The sequence below is a fragment of the Amblyraja radiata genome, chromosome 9 (assembly GCF_010909765.2).
Source record: "Amblyraja radiata isolate CabotCenter1 chromosome 9, sAmbRad1.1.pri, whole genome shotgun sequence".
NCBI classification, from domain to species: domain Eukaryota; kingdom Metazoa; phylum Chordata; class Chondrichthyes; order Rajiformes; family Rajidae; genus Amblyraja; species Amblyraja radiata.
The window spans coordinates 52,371,526-52,391,630 of record NC_045964.1 but is presented as its reverse complement, the minus strand read 5'-3'; the positions used below and the strand labels follow the sequence as shown (position 1 = coordinate 52,391,630).

General features: G+C 43.8%; 1 long non-coding RNA gene across 3 annotated transcripts in view; it reads right to left on the bottom strand.

The window, feature by feature from the left end:
* LOC116977106 overlaps nt 1-20,105 on the bottom strand; it is a 40,203-nt gene that overhangs the window by 11,193 nt on the left and 8,905 nt on the right. For all 3 annotated transcript variants that reach the window (XR_004413119.1, XR_004413118.1, XR_004413117.1), the window contains one exon: nt 6,361-6,464. This is a non-coding gene — a long non-coding RNA (uncharacterized LOC116977106). The remainder of the gene's footprint in view (nt 1-6,360; nt 6,465-20,105) is intronic.

Below are 20,105 nucleotides of genomic sequence, written 5' to 3'. Positions count from 1 at the left end.
GCTCTGTGGACGATGCGCTGAAGAGCTCTCCTCTCTGCCTCCGTGCAGCTGAGATACCACACAGAGATGCCATACGTTAATATGCTCTCTGTGGTGCAGCGGTAAAACGTTGTCAGCAGCTAGTTGGGGCAGACCAGTCTTTTTTAATGTCCTCAGGAAGAACAGTCGTTGCTGTGCCTTCTTGACCAGCGCAGCGGTGTTGGTGGACCATGTGAGGTCCTCTGAAATGTGAGTGCCCAGAAACTTAAAGCTGGTCACTCTCTCCACACTTAAAGCTGGACACTCTCCACACATAATGGAGAGTGTCCAGCTTTAATGGACACTCTCCACACAAGCACAGTGCAGACTAACAATTCGGTTCACTCACAATGCTGACTCACAGTTCAGTTCACTCACGGCGTAGACTCACAGTTCTGGACTCAACTCTCACTCACGGTCTTCCAGGGTGACTGATGCACATCTCGCCTCCGGGGCTTTATTCTCCTGGTCCCCCAGAAGGGGCATTACCTTCATCATTGTGAATGACAGGCGATAAGAGCAATCGGCTGATCTCATGATTTTTTAAACATTCATAACTTTTTAATTATTTCACCGATCGGAAAAAACCTTGGGACACTTGGAGGAGAGGAGGACAGTGAGTAAGATGGCGAAAAAATCGTGGCATACAGGATAGCAATTTTTCTAAAATGTATTTACAATGTAGACAGGAAGTGGTCAAGATGAGACTTTTATTAATAGTATAGATAGATAGATGAGCCAACCACAGGAAGGTGGGTCTAGTGTAGACGGGGCATGTTGGTCGGTATGGACAGGTTGGGCCAAAGGGCCTATTTCCATGCAGTATGACTATGAATAAGTATCTTAAAGGAAGAAAGAGCAGCAGAGATGGAAAGTGGACCAAGAAGAGAATTCCAGAAATTAGGTTAATTGGAATATTGCAGACTTCAGATACCTTGGCACAAACCAGTGATTAAGCAGAAGACTTTCAATGCCACACTGTCAAAAGGAGTCAAAATCTGCATCTCACTAAAATTCTTAGCATTTTCCACCAACAGGATTTTTCTTTCTCAGGCTTTAAGGAATGAGAACGTTGGAAGGGCTAAAAAGGGCTAAAATGGGCTTTGTCCCAGGCAGCTGCAATTTAGGTGACTTTAGATATCACCTCAACCAGACATTATCCGAATCACAGGTGGTGATGAGTCAGCATTCAGGAGAGATATAGAGCTCCTTGTTGGATGATGCAACAAATATAACATCACTCTCGACATCAACAAAACCAAAGAACTAAATGTTGACTTTAGAGAGGGCAAGTCGGGTGACTACATGCAGTTTTCATTGGTGGTCAATGGTGGAGAGAGTGAGCCGTTTCAAATTCCTGAGGGTTAACATCTCGGATGTTTTGACCTGGATCCAGCACAAAGATGTAAACATGAAGCAGAGTCAGTGCCTTTACTTTCTCAGACGTTTAGGGAGATTCGGCACGTCACTGAATACTCGAACAAACTTCCACAGGTGCACTGTAGAAAGTATCCTGATTGGTTGTATCATGGCCGGAAATGCCAATTCCAATGCACTGGAACTCAAGAAACTGCAGAGAGTGAGTTCTGAGTTATGTTTATTGTCACGTGCTTTGAGGTCCTGTGAAAAGCTTTTGTTGCGTACAAACCAGTTAGACAGAAAGACAATGAAGACATGATTACAATTGAGCTATTCACAGTATAATACAGATATATGATGAAGGGAATAATGTAACGTTTAGTGCAAGGTAGAGCCAGTAAAGTCCAATCAAAGATAATCCGAGGGTCACCAATGAGGTAGAGAGTAGTTCAAGACTACTCGCTAGTTGTCGTTGGATAGTTCAGTTGCTTGATAACAGCTGGGAAGAAAATGTCCCTGAAAGCGGAGGCGTGCATTTTCACACTTCTAACCATTTCGCCTGATGGGAGAGGGGAGAAGAGGGAGTGGACAGGGTGCAACTCGTCCTTGATTATGCTGCTGGCCTTGCCAAGGCAGCGTGAGGGTGGTGGACTTAGTTCATCACGAGCACTGCCCCCCACACTATTGACAGCGTCTACATGAGGCACTGCTTCAAGAAGACGCACCCATCATTAAGAAACCCCACCATCGGAGTCATGCACTCATTTTGCTGATATAAAACAGAAGCCTTATGCCCCTGTCCCACTTAGGAAACCCCACCCAAGGTTTCCATGAGAGGTTTTGGTCACTCGCCTGGAAAGCCTCGACCGAAGCGTGAGCTGCATCTACTGACCAAAGATCCTACAGCATCTTTGCTACCGACCTCACACGCACACGCAAACACATCGCGAAGGTGGGGGCCAGGGACAGCGGAGGAGCGCTGTCTGCGCGATGAAGAGGAAGGTAAACGGCTGCCACAGAGCATGGTAAGTCCTTTCGAGAGCGCGGGAGGGAGGGAGAGAAGGACAGAGTAGGGGAGAGAGAAGGGGAGAGAGAAGTGGGGAGAGAAGGGGGGAGAAGGGGTGAGAAGGGGAGAGAAGGGGAGAGAAGGGGAGAGAGGAGGGGAGAGAGGAGGGGAGAGAAGTGGGGGGAAGAAGGAGTGGAGGCAGTTTTAAGAAGTTTAATAAAGTTAGCGGGCATTTTACCTTCCAGAGGATCTTCTCGGTCCCGAAAACCAAAGATCCTATAGGATCTTTGTTGAAAACTCCAATGAGCCAATCAAAATGGCCGGTCAGCGAAGGAGATTGCCTTCGACTGCCTGTAAGTAAATAGCGACCCCACTCCACTGGCTTCGACCAAACGGCAACCTATTTTTAGTCGAGGCTTTATTTTTTTTTTAAATAATCGCAGGAACATAGAAGAAGCCTTGACTACGCGGAGGTACACAAAAATGCTGGAGAAACTCAGCGGGTGCAGCAGCATCTATGGAGCGAAAGGAAATGGGTGACGTTTCGGGCCGAAACCCTTCATTAGACTACGCGGAAACCACTTTCCACCATTAGGGAGAGTGACCAAAACCTCCGGGAACCTCCGGGAACCTCACGGAAACCTTGGGTGGGGCACAAGGTCTCCAGAGGTTTCCAGTTCAGGTTTCCTAAGTGGGACAGGCCCATAATCCTACCTCAGCAACAGAATATCACGGACCAACTGTTCCATTACCGTGCACTTCTCTTCTAATTGTCTTTTAAAACCTAATGCGTCGGGTTTTTTTTGCACCGTCTTTTTCTTTTCACTTTCTTGCAGAATGTATGCGTACTTCAGGTTTAATTTATGTTATTGTTTGTCCACTGAGTCCATGTGCCCATGATGCTGTTTCAAGCAAGTTTTTCATTGCACCCGTACCCCAGTGTACTCTTGCATATGACAATGTTGACTTGACACACCAGTTGTTTACCTCAAGAGACCAGAAGTAAAGGATGTTTCAGAAATTCAAGTTATTTAAGGTTGCCTTCACACATATTACTGCAAACTTACTCTGAAACAAAGGAAATATTACAGGTATGAAGTGAAATGTATAATATTATTATTGCAGAAAAGCCTAAAAATGCAGCAAATTGCAACACTGAAAAGAGACAATTATTCCATTCTCAAGAACTTAGAATATTAGATCATCGTAACATATATTTATACAGATTTACAAATTTGCTCATGCAAATTCTTGCTCAAAGCTCATTCCAGCTGTGCCTCCATCATAAGGGTTTTCTATTGGTTTATTGTTTAAATGGCCAGTTTTTTTAAATTGTTGATACCTTATCAACTTTTGACTAACATACACTTCCTTTGTTCTCTCTGCCCCTCGGCCTCTCTGCAATCTCTGCAACTTAACATACTCGTCCCTTTACATTTCTAGTTCTGGTGGAAGAGTTGATCATCAGAAACATTGACTGTTTCATTCCTCATTGATGCTGCCTGATCTGTGATTTGTGATTTGCTATTTCCTGCACTTGCAGTATTTTTGCTCCAATAATGGCGGCACGATAGCACAGCCCAGAGGCCACTGTTCAATGCTGACTATGGGTGCTGTCTGTCTGGAGTTTGTACGTTCTCCCCATAACCTGCGTGGGTTTTCTCCAGGAGCTCCATTTAACTACCACACTCCTACGATGTACGATTTTACCATTGGTTTGGTAAAATGGCAAATTGTCCCTAGTGTGTAGGACAATTAAGTGTGCTTTGATCACTGGTCAGCGTGGACTCAGTGGGCCGAATGGGCCTGTATCCACACTGTATCTCTAAAGTAAATTGAGCTAAAAAAAATGTTTAAACCAGACAGAATTGTTGCCGAGTTATCATCTGTGGCTCCTGGTTAACCACAACATTTTCTCACTATTTACAAGCTGTGAAGACATAACTCTTGAGGCTGAGAAAAATAACTTGCTGGATGGTTTCTTATTAGTTTTATTGCCGTTATGGGTGGCTTGGTAGGATGACAAATAGCAGAAGAAAGAGGAGAGAAAAGTGTACAAAATCATGTGAGGAATAGATCGGGTAGACGAACAGAGTCCCTTGCCCAGAGTAGGGGAATGAAGAACCATAGGACATAGGTTTAAGGTGAAGTGGGAATGATTTAATAGGAATCTGAGGGGTAACTTTTCCACACAAAAGAAGGTAGGGGTATGGAACGAGCTGCCAGAGGAGGTAGTTGAGATAGGTACTATCAAAGCATTTAAGATACATTTAGACCGATACGTGGATAGGACAGGTTCAGTGGAATATGGGCCAATTGCATGCAGGTGGGATGTGTGGATGGGACATGTTGGCCGGTGTGAGCAAGTTGGACCGAAGAGCCTGATTCCATGCTGCAAGACTCGATAAGTCTTTGAGAAGTGAACTAGCAGCATAGACGAAGGGAGGAGAGGAAAGAGGAGAAAGAGGATGGAGGGGAAAATAGAAAAAGAGGAAAAAAAGAGCAGGGAAAGGTGAAGAAAGAAAGAGGAGGAGAGGATAAAGAAGAGAAAAATAGGAGATGGAAGAGGAGGAAGAGGCCAAAGCTGGAGAAAGCAGAGAAGAAGAAAAGGTGGAGCAAGAGATGGAGGAGTGCATGCAGGAATGGGAAGAGTTTTAGGAACAGGAGGAGCAGAGTGAAATGAGGAATGTAGAGAAAGAAGAAAGAATAGAGGTAGGGGATGAGAAAATGCTAATTTGGCAAGAAGAATCATATGGAGGAGAGTGGCGAAGATGGAAGAGCAGATTGGGAGGAGGTGGAGAGGAGACAGAAAGGTGGAGGAGGAAGTAAAGAGCTGAAGTGGAAGAGGAGACATGAAGAAATAAGGAGTAGAGAAGGTGGGAATCTGCCTAGAAGAATAGTTGAAGCAACTGAGGAAAGAGGGAGAAGAGGAAATTGCTCAGGAGGATGGCAAGTCATTGGGAGATCTCTCTCCTCCCTGATCTTCACTGGGAAACAATCTGGGAAGCACCCTCTCTTCTACAAATGAATGTCATCCAGAAGTCATTTGCTATACACTCAGTAAGATGCAAGTCATGAAGAGCACCAGCATGGCACCAGGTAATCTGCTGAGGGCAAGCTAGCCATCTGTTGTGGAAGGGTGGCTCAGCATGCCATAAGACCTCTCTGACTATGAGTTGACTGCCCCCATGAATGGTTTAGGTTGCAGGCAAGAACCCACATCTGGCTCACCATCTCTCAGACAAGCTGGCCGCCACTCCAACACCAACCCTCAACTCACCACCGGTGTTTCAACACCCAGCCTCTTCTCCAGGCTACCTTGACATGCCTCCCAGCAAGCCCCTGATTATCTCCAACTTGGTTCCTATTTGCCAGACTTTCCTTTTGTCAGTTGCTATTCCACCACCGCCAAGAGCTTAGTTTAGTTTAGTTTAGAGATACAGCACGGACCAGCACAATACCACTATCCTACACACACTGGGGGCAATTTACAATTTACAATTTTACCAAGCCAAATGGACTACAAACCCATGTAGGAAGGAACTGGTTTACATCGAAGATAGACACAACATGCTGGAGTAGCTCAGAGGAACAGGCAACATCTCCGGAGAGAAGGAATGGGTGGTGTTTCGGCTCGAGACCATTCTTCAGACTGAGAGTCAAGGGAGAGGGAGACTAGAGATATGTGGAAGGGTATGGTATGAAAACGACAGATCAAAGCAGACAATGATCAAAGAAATGTAGAATGGATCATTGTTAGCTGAGGGGAAGGTGACAATGAAGCATCCATTCAGCAAAATTAATCAGGAGTACGATCGAGCCATCCACAGTTTACAGATACATGATAATGTGAATGTCGTTTTGTGCAAGATAAAGTCCAGGAAAATCCAATGAGGTAGATAATTATCTCCAATAGGTAGATAATTGGTTCTCCAACGAGGTAGATAATAGTAATACGATAGTAATTATGGACTAACCTGATAGACCTCCCAGATTAACACAGCACTTGGATGACCAGGCTATCCCACCAGACCCTAACCACTGACACCTCCAGAACGACAAGCCACATTCTCCCACAGTGCTGTAAAACAAACACAGGGACTGATTTTGCCAACTAAACGAGAGTAAGTCTGAGGTCATCCTACTCGGCCCCGGAATCTATCATAACGATAGCAGGCAGCCTTGGTAGCCTTACCCCATTACTCAAACCTCACATCAAAAACCTTGGCGTAATATTTGACTCCGCATTGAAATTTGACAAACAAGTCAATGCCTGGTAAAAGTTAGCTTCTTCCAGCTTCGAACGATAGCAAAAATAAAACCTTTCCTCCGATTTGATGACCTTGAAAAGATCATCCACTCATTGATCTCCTCCCGCCTTGACTACTGCAACTCCCTTTACACTGGCATCAGCCAATCATCCCTGTCCCGCCTGCAATTGGTCCAAAACGCCGCAGCGAGACTTCTGACAGGCACCCGAAAAAAGGACCACATCACCCCGATTCTGGCCTGTCTCCACTGGCTCCCAGTGCGGTTTTGAATCAATTTCAAGCTCCTTCTTTTTGTTTACAAAGCCCTTAACGGGCTCGCCCCCACCTACATCAAAAATCTGCTTACCCACCATACCACTTCCAGGTCCCTCAGATCGGCTGACTTGGGGTTACTGACCATCCCGCGGTCTAGGCATAAGCTCAGGGGCGACCATGCTTTGCAATTGTAGCTCCTAGACTATGGAACAGCATCCCTCTTCCCATCAGAACTGCCCCCTCCATCAACTCTTTTAAGTCTAGACTTAAAACTTATTTCTACTCTCAAGCCTTTCTTGAGGTCCTCTGAGGGAGGGCTCTATGTATATATGTATGTCTTTTTCTCCCCACTAGCGCCTTGTCTGATGTTGATCTCACCCTTGCTGCTGAACAGACCGAGCACCAGCACCAAGTGCTCGCTCCGCTACCTCTCTCGCTTAAGTTTATTATGTGGGCCTCTACAGGGCCCACGGCTGAAGCCTCGCGTGCGTGTGTGTGTGTGTGAGTGAGTGAGTGAGTGAGTGAGTGTGCGTGCGTGCGTGCGTGCGTGCGTGCGTGCGTGCGTGTGTGTGTGTGTGTGCGCGCATGCACGCGTGGCCGTCAAGAAATTGTGTCCCCGCGGTCCCCCCCAAGTTTTGATAGCAATTTCCGTGCCTAAGTACCTGCACTAATGTAAAGCACTTTGGTCAACGAGAGTTGTTTTTAAATGTGCTATAGAAATAAAATGGACTTGACTTGATTATATCCCTCAGAGCTATGATATACAAAACTATATGGCAAATGCAACAATGGCCCAAGTCCAGAAATGCCCAGATGAATTTCTGGGCTGTAGCAACATGTCTGTAACACATTTCTCTCTGATCATTGAAGTTTACACTCTAGTGGAAATTGACATTCAATTACTTAATGTTGGAAATAAAACAGCATTATTTGATTGAATTTCCGGGTGTGGGTTTGTACACATGTGCATGGGCATTCCCTTCTCTCTCTCCCTCCCTCTTTCACAAACAATACACAGTCGTGTATAACTACATCCATAGCACACTTCAGGCACACATGTGAGTAACATGGCAGATTGTAGATGGCATCACCCAAAGTGCAATAAATCTGGGGAAATCGGTAACAAAAATGGATACACGGTTCCCCATTTTAGTGTTAATAAAATATTCCAGCTGGCCTGTGATAAAGAAAGAATATTTTCTTCCACAAGAAATTCGAACTTCTTTTTCTTTCTTTCTTTTCTATGGCCTATTTCGTAACTTTTTTCCCTAATTCTTTGTTTAATGGGTTTTTCTTTTTGATCACTCTTTCACACTAACAAGACTCTCTCACTTTATTTACTTCCTTTATTTCTATCTTTCCTTAAAGCTTAAAAAATGAAATAAGATATATGTGGCTTGTACTACTGCAACTTACTGTTCTTCTAATAAATAAAAATAAAAATAAAAATAATAATAAATAAATAAAAATAAATTCGAACTACTACTATATTGATAGCTGAAGGGAAGCTGTAGATTGTTTCTACAATTAGAGAGCTAAAGAAAGGACTTCATGATGACAATTGTCAATGTCACATCCAGTCCAAGCAGTGCTTTAGGTGAGATGTAACGTTTAGACCTTGATTTATTCTTTAAGGTTATTGGGACTTTTACTGTACAGGTACTATATCAACCTTTTCTTCTACAATTAGGAAAAATAATATTGTTACAGTAGCCGAGTTAAACTAAATGTATCTTCATAAGTTTATACCTTCATAAGTTACAGAAGCCAAATTAGCCCATTTGGCCGATCAAGTCTAGTCCGCCATTCAATCATGGCTCATCTATCTTCCCCTCTCAAGCCCATTCTCCTGCCTTCTCAGCATAACCCCTGACATGCATACTAAACAAGAATTATCAATCCCTGCCTTAAAAGTATCCATTGACCTGGCCTCCACAGCCGATTGTGGCAATGAATTCCACAGATTCACCTTTGTCTGACTAAATAAATTCCTCGTCATCTCCATTCTAAGGGTAAGTCCTTTTACTCTGAGGCTATGGCCTCTGGTCCTAGACTCTCCCACTAGTGGAAACATCCTCTCCACATCCACTCTATCCAGACTTTGCACTATTTTCTTACGATGTAAACGCTATTTTGTGGGCAGAGCACCAAGGCAAATTTCTTGTATGTGAATTCTTGGCCAAAGAAGGTCCATCTGTCTCCTCAGATTCTGGTGAACTTCTACCGCTGCACCATCGAGAGCATCCTTACCAACTGTATCACAGTATGGTATGGCAACTGCTCTGTCTCCGACCGGAAAGCACTGCAGAGGGTGGTGAAAATTGCCCAACGCATCACCGGTTCCTCACTCCCCTCCATTGAGTCTGTCCAAAGCAAGCGATGTCTAAAAGGGTGCGCAGCATCGTCAAGGACTGCTCTCACCCCAGCCACAGACTGTTTACCCTCATCCCATCCGGGAGGCGCTACAGGTCTCTCCGTTGCCGGACCAGTAGGTCCAGGAACAGCTTCTTCCCTGCGGATGTTACATTACTTAACTCTGCACCTCGGTGATTGCCAGTCACCCCCCCCCCCCCACAGGACACTCCTTCCCCCAGAATAATTGCACTACTACTACTGTATGTACGTATATAGATTTATTGCTCATTATTCTATGTTTGCTCTTCTGGGGGAGATGCTAACTGCATTTCGTTGTCTCTGTACTGTACACTGCACAATGACAATAAAGATTGAATCTGAATAAACGTATTCATCCATTCATTCATTTTGCAGCAAAGAAAAAAACACAGATAGAAAATCAAAACTGCGTGGCATTCAATAGGCTGAGCATTTTTGATGTGAAGTATTTTCATCTGTTTTCCGGTAAATCTGCTTTCTCCAAACTCCATCTGCTGGGTTGCAAGTTTTGTTGAAAACATCCTGCCGATCATATTTTATGTAAAATGTTATCCCAAGAGAAGAGCAGCGAATCATGGAGCAGCCCAGACCATCACACAAACCAACCTTCCTTCTATTGACTCCCTTTATACCTCACGCTGCCTCGGCAAGGCCAGCAGCATAATCAAGGATGAGTCGTACCCTGGTCACTCCCTCTTCCCCCATCTCCCATCAGGCAAAAGGTATAGCAGCATGAAAACGCACACCACCAGATTCAGGGACAGTTCCCAGCTGTTATTAGGCAACTGATTCACCCTACCACAACCAGAGAGCAGTGCTGAACTACTATCTACCTCTTTGAGGACCCTCAGACTATCCTTGATTGGACTTTGCTGGCTTTACCATGCACTAAACATTATTCCCTTATCGTGTATCTATACACTGACAAAATGGATCGATTGTAAACATGTATTGTCTTTCTGCTGACTGGTTAGCACACAACAAAAGCTTTTCACTGTACCTCAGTACATGTGACAATAAACTAAACTGAAACTTGGCCCACTCCTCCATTAGTTAGATCCACTCTAATCCTTTAGCACAGATAAGTCTCGAACCAAAACCACAACTATCCATCTCCCTCCACAGATGCTGCCTGACTGATTGAGTTCCTACAGCTGCTCTCCTTTTTTGATAGATTTCAGTATCTACAGTCTTTTGTGCCTCTACATCGGATTCAATTTGTTCTGTTGTTTTACTTGACAGAAAGTGAAAGTACATAATAATGGCCAAAGTTAAAGCTTGCAGAAGTCAATGATAATGTAAAGTGTACATTTCTAATTTACAATAGCAGATATGAGTCCTGGCTTGTTTAGCAACTTTCTTTGTGGCAGGATGATTTTGCAATCTTTTCCAGGACTGCTAATGGAATCGTTGAGTTGTGAAGTCATACAGCAGGGAAACAGGCCCTTCAGCACACCACATCCATGTGATCTTGCAGCCCCACCTGCACAATCCCATATAAAGTCCATATATGGGGAATATATTGTGCCTAGCCTGTTTAAGGGCCTGTTTGAATATCTCTAAAATGCTGTGATTGTGTTTGATTCCACCATCTCCTCTGGCAGTGCATTCAAAATGTAAACCACTCTCTGGGTAAAAAGACTTTCCCCATAAATCCTCGTTAAAATTTCTTCCTCTCACCTTAAACCTATGGCCTCTTGTTTTTAGACCTCACGATTGTTTTTAGACCGCTGTCATATACTGACCATCCACCATATCTATGCTTCTTATAATTTCATATACCACTATTGTGTCACCACTCAGATTTCCTTTGCTGCAGAGAAAATAAACCTAGCCTGTCCAATTTATCCCTGTAACAAAAGTCCACCAATCTAAGCAAGATCTTGATGAATCTCCGCCCCTGTCTCTCCATTGCAACCACATCCATCCTATAGTGCGGTGACCAGAGCACCACGCAATACACCAAGTGCGGTCTAACCAGAGTTTTGCAAAGTTGCAATTTAATGCCTCAACATTTATACTCCATGCCCTGAGCTTTGAAGTCAGGGCATGCCACATGCTTTCTTTACCACTGCAATACAGATCAGAAGTATTCATTTTGGACCTTTCCTACATTATCTGGCTGCACATATGGATTATCTCATTGTACCCTGAAGTGGAGGACCTCACATAAAAGGGCCTCCACTGAGGACACACGTTGTTGCCAGATGGCAGCGCACACCACCAAGACCACCAGCACATGTCCAGAGAGCAAATGACAGTGAGGTGGTGAATGTGCAGGAGCAACCCCGATAGGAAACTCTTCTGTATTGCATGGAACAGCACTGAGAGCATTTCTGACAGATGGCTCAGGTCTTGTGGGACCGGCTCCTGTGGAGGGTCCTGTGGCAGGGCTCCATTGAGCAATTCCAGCTGAGACCCACACTCGTGAGCCCCCTCAACCCCCACCAGAAGGGGGTTCTGGTAGTTTCAGCAAGAAGCCTCGGTGGCATTCTGCTCACTGTTCCAAAGTCCAACCCATCAAGCATCAGGCCATTCCATCCCCAGAGCACCCACCACCATTGGGTGCTTGGGTGGAGGGGGACTGGAGGTGGCAATATCTCTCAGCCATTGTTTGTCTCCTTCTGTTCATACACATAGTGTCAGCCATCCAAAACACCCAGCATCTGAGAGAAGAGATGCACCACTAAGCTGTAATAGCACAATTAGGGCCTGTCCCACGAGCATGCAACTGCATGCGGCAAGCGCGACCTAACGTGGTCGCTTGAGCCGTACGGCCTTGCGGGGCCGGTCCCACTTCGATCGCCGGAGCTGTATGGAGTTGGTCCCGACATCGCGCGGGGCTCCGAAAAACTGACACTGTTAAAAAATTCTGCGCGGCAATGGCCTGCCGGCCCCGCAGCCGCATTGAGGCCGTACGCACCGCCTCGACGCCGTATGCAGCGTCTTGACGGCGTACGGACTTCGCTCTAAACTTCACGTCAACTCGTACGGGATCACTCGACCTCCGCGCGGCCCCCGCTTCCGGTTTGGTCACGCTTGCCGCATGCAGTCGCATGCTCGTGGGACAGGCCCTTTAATCACAACCAATTACTGGGAATAACATGCTAACTAAAAATACTTATTTTTATAAATGAGTGCAATTGCACTTTGTTTTAGATTTCAAAAAAATAAAATAAAAGTATATTTATTTGAATCAGGTTGGTGGGAAAAGGCAAAAATGTGACCGGGTTCTTCAATGTTTCCTGCAAAAATCAAACCCTGTTCTACTAAATCCTGAGAACAATGTCGCATTGTTCTTTAAATCTGCACAGCAGTTCGGTAAAGAAATGGGTTCGATAGGAACAGAAGATACGAAGGCAACCTGTTCCTGCACAGACTTAATTTGCTTGCCTTATTTCAAAGGTCGATTTATTCTTCAAATTGCTTGTATCCAATGTGAAATCTTTCAACTCCCGCTACCATTCCAGGCTTACAGGTATTCAATATATGGTCAAACGTGAAATCTCACTGTCTGAACAGATCACCAATCTAACCTAGTTTTAAAATTGAATCTGTTAAAACAATCCGCATACAAGTTTGAGAAGACACCCTAATTCCTGACAAAGTTATATCAAATATAACTACGCAGTTCAAGTGGTTTAAAAGAAATAATAAAAATGTATTAAAGAATTGCCCTGAAATTCTTTTCTCTCTAACCCAGCAGCACTATTTTGTTATAATTAAGCTCTACATTTCATTAGGGGCTGGCAGCAGTTGCCTGTGAAGACTGCAATTTAAAATGGGGTTTATGAGAAAATTGCTAGCTTTGCAAAGCTTCAACTGTCCTGAAAGACGTAGGAGATTCCTCTTTGACACTGATAAACAAGGCTCTACTGTCACATAAGTCATTGAAGCCGTGCTAATAATAGGGCCGCTCATCATCAAATTGCTTTCTGTAAAAGAGTGGGATTGATCATCAGTTTGTGGGAGACTTCTGCAGTCCAGTGAACTGTCCATTGTGTTCAATCAAGGGCCTTGTCAATGAGAGGAATTAGGTGCGTTCATTATCAGATTATAACAGCATTTTCACAGGTTCGGACTAATCATAGTCATTTAGATTGCTTCATTGTCAACGTTTTGGGCCCAAGGGGATCCATTCTCCCAAACTGTGTTCTGTAAACCCTTGCTAGCTCCGTGGCCCAGTCTTCTGTTTAGAAAACATCTTGTGCGGTGGAAAGGTAACTGGGATTTTTAAAAACCTGTTCACAGCTGGCACGTGAAGAGTAAATTCCACTTATTTTTCCCGCGGAGGAATTAGTGAAAGGTTTAGAACCTGCAGTGGAGATCATTTCCTTGTGCCTTGCATTGTTGATATTCTCTTAAATGGGCAGTGGGACTGAGAGCATGGGAAGGAGCTAAGAGGATGTGGCTGGCAGTGGACTTTTGTCTCATTGTCAAAAAAAAGCTTCTTAGGTAGAATTTGACCATAACTGCAATGAGGGAGACACTCATTTAGAAATGGCCACGTTCCTAAACAAGTGTCTCTCTCAATGCAGTTATGCACAATCCAAGTGAGCGATATTCCAATATATATAGTGTACAAAGTATTTAAATGTGGTCGTCCCAGACCATTCACATGCATGAATGCATAATGGTGGATAAATCCCACTCTCTGACCAGGTGTATCCTAAGATGTTATAGAGAGCAAGAAGTTTGGCGCCTTAGACCACTCGGCCATCCTGACATGATTGTTCACCTTCTCTCTGACACCTACTAAACATCTCTCTGCAAGGGTTACTTGAGGCAACTGAACAGCCTGGCATGTTACTGCGGGTGGTACAATAATTTGGAGGTAGAAAACCAAACCTCTGCCCAACAGCTCCCAGTTTGGAGGGCCGATGAAATGGAGATGACGCAGTAATGACACATAAGTTCCTGTTCTCACTTTCAAGATACCCCACTCCTAGGGCAGAATTGTAGGATACTCAAAAGGTGGCAGATGAAGGAGGCGGCTGACCATTTTCACTAGTGGCGGTGCCATTTTGGGAATGATTGATGAGTCTGGCTGCCATGCTGGGAACCCAGTTCTACAGGTTCAATGTCAGGCAAGCACCAGCTGTGAGTATGGGCTGAATATTACAGGCAGTTGGGCACCCTTCCTTCATAAACATGTAAAGGGAACTCCCACTGGGAAACATGGTAACCTAATATCATGGAAGGACCAAAGAAAAATAAAGGATACTTGGCAACCAGCCTTCAGAGCAGTTAGTTTGAAACAGGAAAGAGACAAAGCAAACATTTTTTAAATGAGCTGCTTGAGCACCTTGTTGTAGTTGAAAATGCATTTTCCATAGAAATGTGCGTGCTAACATAGAAGGTTCCAGAACAAAACAGAAGATCTTTGCTTTTGGATAGTTGCGGGCAGCCTTTGATTTTCCTCGTGAGTTAGGTGGATGACTGAGCACCATACCAGAGGGAACAAAGCAGTTGTGTGGCTATCAAAGTGCCTGCGAGCTGACCTTTATTAAGTCTCCAATAACATGATGTTCTAGTAATTCTGGCATCAAACATTTCGAGGGCCAGGACAGTGCCCAATAAATATAGAAAAGAAATAATCCCTATCTGTTTTCCAGATTGGTTTCAGCCACCTTAGACCATTAATTGGTTTGGATTGAACCTACCATGTCACTGAGCTGAACACAATATATCAATGCATTTAAAAGGATGAGGGGCCACTTCATTGAAATGTACCGATTAGTGAAAGGCCTGGGTGGAGTGGATGTGGAGAGGATGTTTCCATGAGTGGAAGAGTCTAGGACCAGAGGGCACAGGCTCAAAATAAAAGGATGTACCTTTAGAAAGGAGATGAAGATAAATTTATTTAGTCAGAGGGTGGTGAATCTGTGAAATTCATTGCCACAGACAGCTGTGAAGGCAAAGTCATTGTGTATTTTTAAAGCAGAGATTGACAGGTTCTTGATTAGTTTAGTTTAGTTTAGAAATCCAGCATGGAAACAGGCCCTTCGGCTCATTGAGTCCACGCCGACCAACAATCATCCCATACACTAGTTCTATCCCACATTCGAGGGACAATTTACATAAGCCAATTAACCTGCATTTTGCTTTGGAATGTGGAGGCAACTGGAGCACCTGGAGAAAGCCCGCGCGGTCACAGGGAGAACGTGCAAACTCTGTACAGACAGCACCCATAGTTAGAATCCAACCCTGGTCTCTAGCGCTGTAAGGAAGCAACTCTACAGCGGTTAGTAACGGTGTCAGAGGCTAGCGGGAGAAGGCAGGAGAATGAAGTTCAGAGGGAAAGCCATGATTGAATGGCGGAATCGACTCAATGGGCCGAATGGCCTAGTTCTGCTCCCGTGGCTTGTGAACTTGCCAGCTCATGTTTGCTGTTGCATTTTTGGTGGTGGATAAAAAAAAGGCCTCTATTTATTCCAAACAAAATAGTCAAACAAATTAAAATTCTCATCCATTTTTATTATATAATTAGGTAACCAAACACATTTACAAGTTGGCAACGTTTCTGCCTTAGTTAATTCTGATTCACTCTGCACCAAACCTGTCTGGGAACCTGAAGCAGCAGAGAGTGTTCACATTGTTCTCCTACCTCTGGGACCCAGGCTCCAGTCCAAGATTCTCGGAGCAAATGAAAGCCTCTTTTCTCTGCAGGCCTCAGAGGTCGAAACTGAGAAGGGTTGCACAATATTAGTCAAATAGCTGATGATTGCTTACCTGAGATTGGTATTCAGGCATTTTTTAAAGAAAGGCTTTTGCTCTCTCATTGTCCATGCCGTATATCAGCTTAGAGTATTGGATGTTAATATTCGTCCAGAGTTTTTTTAAATAAATTGCATCATTCTTATTAACAGGTCGATCACGTTTTTTTTTAAATTTAAAGGAAAAGCAAAGTATTGACACCTTCTGAACTGGTTATAGATATTGTTCTTTATCTTTCTTCAAAGTAGCAGCAGCAACATTGCCCAAAGAAAACAGTATTCAGTGGAAGTAGCAGTGAGAATGGATGACATGGTAGAGAAATTTAGAGGTAATTTTAAAGGGATAAAAAGCAAGAATACTGCATTTCCTAACATTGCTTCCATAATATTTTGAAAACCTCATAGCCATTATAAAATCATTGACTTTTTGAGTAACAAAACTTCATCTGTACAAAACACTGAGTAATAATTCTGTCGTCTTTGTCAGGGCAAGGTGCTAAATGAATTTTTACTCAGCTGCACTTACAGTGGAGCAAGACATAGATGCAACGGAACTCGGGGAAGTTAATAGTGAAGTCTTAAGAAAGTCCTTGTTACAGAAGAGGAGGCGCTGGAGGTCTTAAAACGTATTAATCCCCAAGACCTGATCAAGTGTACCATAGGACATTTTGGGGAAACTATGGAATAATCTGCAGGGCCAATGGCACAGATATTACATCATCTGGAAGTGCCAGAAGACTGGAGGGTGGCTAATGTTAAGCCTCCTTTTTTAAGAAAGGCTGCAAGGAAAAGCCTCGGAACAACCAACAAGTGAGCCTAAGATCAGTTGTAGGTAACCCTTTGGTAGAGGAATGTGAGAGATCGAATCAATATGCATTTGGAAAGGCAAGGTCTGGTTAAAGATAGGCAGCATGGCTTTGTGCATGGCAAATCATGTCTTAAAAATTTGATTGAGTTTTTGAAGAGGTGATCAAGAGGCTTGATCAAGACAGTGTAGTAGAGATGCTCTGGTATTCCCTGGGAAACGTCTTCTCATTTTGCACTGTACAACTGTTGCTTTGCAAGATGACAATAAAGGTTGATTGATTGATTGATTGATTGATTGATTACATGAACTTCAGCAAGACCTTTTGACATGGTGGGCTAGTCTGGAAGATTAGATCACATGGGATACAGGACAAGCTGGCCAATTTGATACAAAATTGCTTGAATTGCCTTGAAGTAGGAAAAAGAGGATGGTGGAAGAGTGTTGTTTTTCATACTGGAGCCATAGAGATTGGCGCTAGGTCAATTGCTCGTCATTATTTATATTAAGATTTGGATGTGAATAGTAAATGAGTCCATTTTCAGATGACATTAAAATTGGTGGTATAGTGGACAGTCAACAAGTTTATCTATGATTTCAATAGGATTGTGATCAACTGAGCCAATGGGCCGAGGAATGGCAGACGGAGCTCAGTTCAGAAACATGCGAGGTGTAGTATTTTGACAGGACAAACCAGGGCAAGACTCACATAGGGCATTAGAGGGTGTGGTAGAAGAGAGAGACCTAGGTATGCAAGGACATAGTTCCATGAAGGTTCCACACAGGGGGACAAGGTAGTGAAGAAGACATTTGGCATGCCTGTCTTTATCAGCCAGAGTACAGGTGCTGGGACATTATCTAACAGCGAGACAAGACATTCAGAGGACCACAATTGGAGTACTATGTACAAGTTGCTGGTCACCCTGCCATAGGAAGGTTGGCATCAAACTGTGCAAAAAAAGATTTACGAGAATGTTACAAGTCTGGAGGGTTTGAGTTACAAGGAGAAGCTGGATAGGCTGTTTGCTCTAGAGCAAAGGAGGCTGAGGGGTGATATTACCAAGGTATATAAAATCGTGAGGGGCGTAGATGAGGCGAACAGCCACAGACTTTTCCTGAGGGTAGGGAAGTCTAAAATTTGAGGGTATAACTTTAAGGTGAGAGGAAATAGATTTAAAAGGGACCTGAGGGGCAATTTTTTCACATAGTGTAGTGTAGATGGATTAAATTATGCCATTTAAAAGAGAATTGGACAAACGTTTGAAGGAATATGGGCAGACGTAGGCAAGTGGGACTAGCACAGTTAAGCAATGTGATGAGATGGGCTGAAGGGCCTTTTCCCATGCTGCATAGGTTTCATGCTCTCGATTTGAAATTGTGCACAAAGTATTTGTGATCAATTTCACATCGTGCAGTTAGATGGAGTGAGAATTGCAGACATTAGGGAATGGCCATTTTCACTTTGTCTGAAGGAGGGTCTTGACCCAAAACATCGCCTATTCCTTTTCTCCAGAGATGCTGTCTGACCCACTGAGTTACTCCAGTGTCTACGGTTTAAACCAGCATCTGTAGTTCCTTCCTTCACTTTTCACATATTGCCAATGAACTGGGACAATGCACTGATCACCATTAGGAGGCCACTCCGAATGTTATTGACATTTAAATCAATAAAAGTTCATTCAGGTTCAAAAACAGATGGTGATGCACTCAACTAGCCCACTGCCCAAGGGGCTTGGGTAAAAATTACCCCCAGAATCTGGAAGGATATTTGCAGGCACAAAAAGAACTGCAAAATCAAAATATTTTCTAACTCTTATGTCCTTCAAAATACACTTTACCTTTAGTCCATGCAGCAATGGAACATAAATAACATATGAAATAGGTTAGCCAGTTCAGTCTAATTTTACACAAAGGAATACTGTGAAAGCAAAGACCACAGGAAAAAAACCCATTAAAACACCTTGAAACAGTTAATTTTCTTTATTAAGACTGCTTCAGAAAAGATAGCCCTCGAAATTTGATGACAGCACACCCATTTTGCAGACACAAAATAGGTGCCCAAGCATTCAATGCAGCTCATTATGACCCTGAAGTACACTGTGAATTGCGTTTTGGTGACAGCAGTAAATGAGTTGTCAAGGGCCTACCTAGGAGTGAAAACAGGTAGGGGGCCTGACATTTGTATGAGGTCACGTTAACTAAATTGGGTTGTTTTTAATGTATAGGAAGGAACTACAGATGCTGGTTTAAACCAAAGATAGGCACAACAAGCTGGAGTAACTCAGCGGGACAGGAGAGCATCTCTGGAGAGATGAATGGGTGACGTTTCAGGTCAAGACCCTTCTTCAGACTGAATTTCACGGGAAAGGGAAATGGGAGATATAGACGGTGATGTAGAGAGATATAGAACAATGAATGAACGATTTGCAAAATAGTAATGATGATAAAGGAAATAAGTCATTGTTAGCTGTTTGTTGGGTGAAAATGAGAAGCTGGTGCAACTTGGTTGGTGGGGGGTTAGAGAGAGAAGAAATGCATCAGGTTACTTGAAGTTAGAGAAATCAATATTCATACCACTGGGCTGTAAGCTGCCCAATCGAAATATGAGATGCTGTTCTCCTATTTGCGTATAGCCTCACTCAGACAATGGAGGAGACCCAGAACAGAAAGGCAGTGTAGGAATGGGAAGGAGAATTAAGTGGTTTAGCAACTGGGAGATCAGGTAGGTCAGCAAACTGAGCGAGGTTGTTCTTAATATGGTTCTGCATTCGGGAGCACAGCATTACCAGGGCCCTAACCAATGATACGGCCACAATGAAAAAATTCTAGTGTGTAAAATCATGAGAGGAATAGATCAGATAGAAGCACGGAGTCTTTTGCCTAGAGTAGGGGGATCGAGAACCACAGGACCTAGGTTTCTGGTGAAGGGGAGAAAGATTTAATAGGAATCTGAAAGAAAGAAGATTTAACTTTATTGCTTTCCATCACAGTGAGGAATGTGGAATCCACTGTGATGGGTGTTTATGTTAACTTTTATGTGGTTGTGTGTCTTGTTGCTTTTCACTTAGTATGCTGTAAGGTAACTCAAATGTCACTGTACCTTAACTGGTACATGTGACAATAAACTGACCTTGAATCCTTGAACTGCCAAACAAAGGGTGGTGGGTGCATGGATCGAGCTGCCAGAGGAGGTAGTCGAGGCAACATTTAAGAAACAATGAGACAGGTACATGGATCGGACAGGTTTAGAGGAATATGGGCCAAATGCAGGTAGGTGGGAC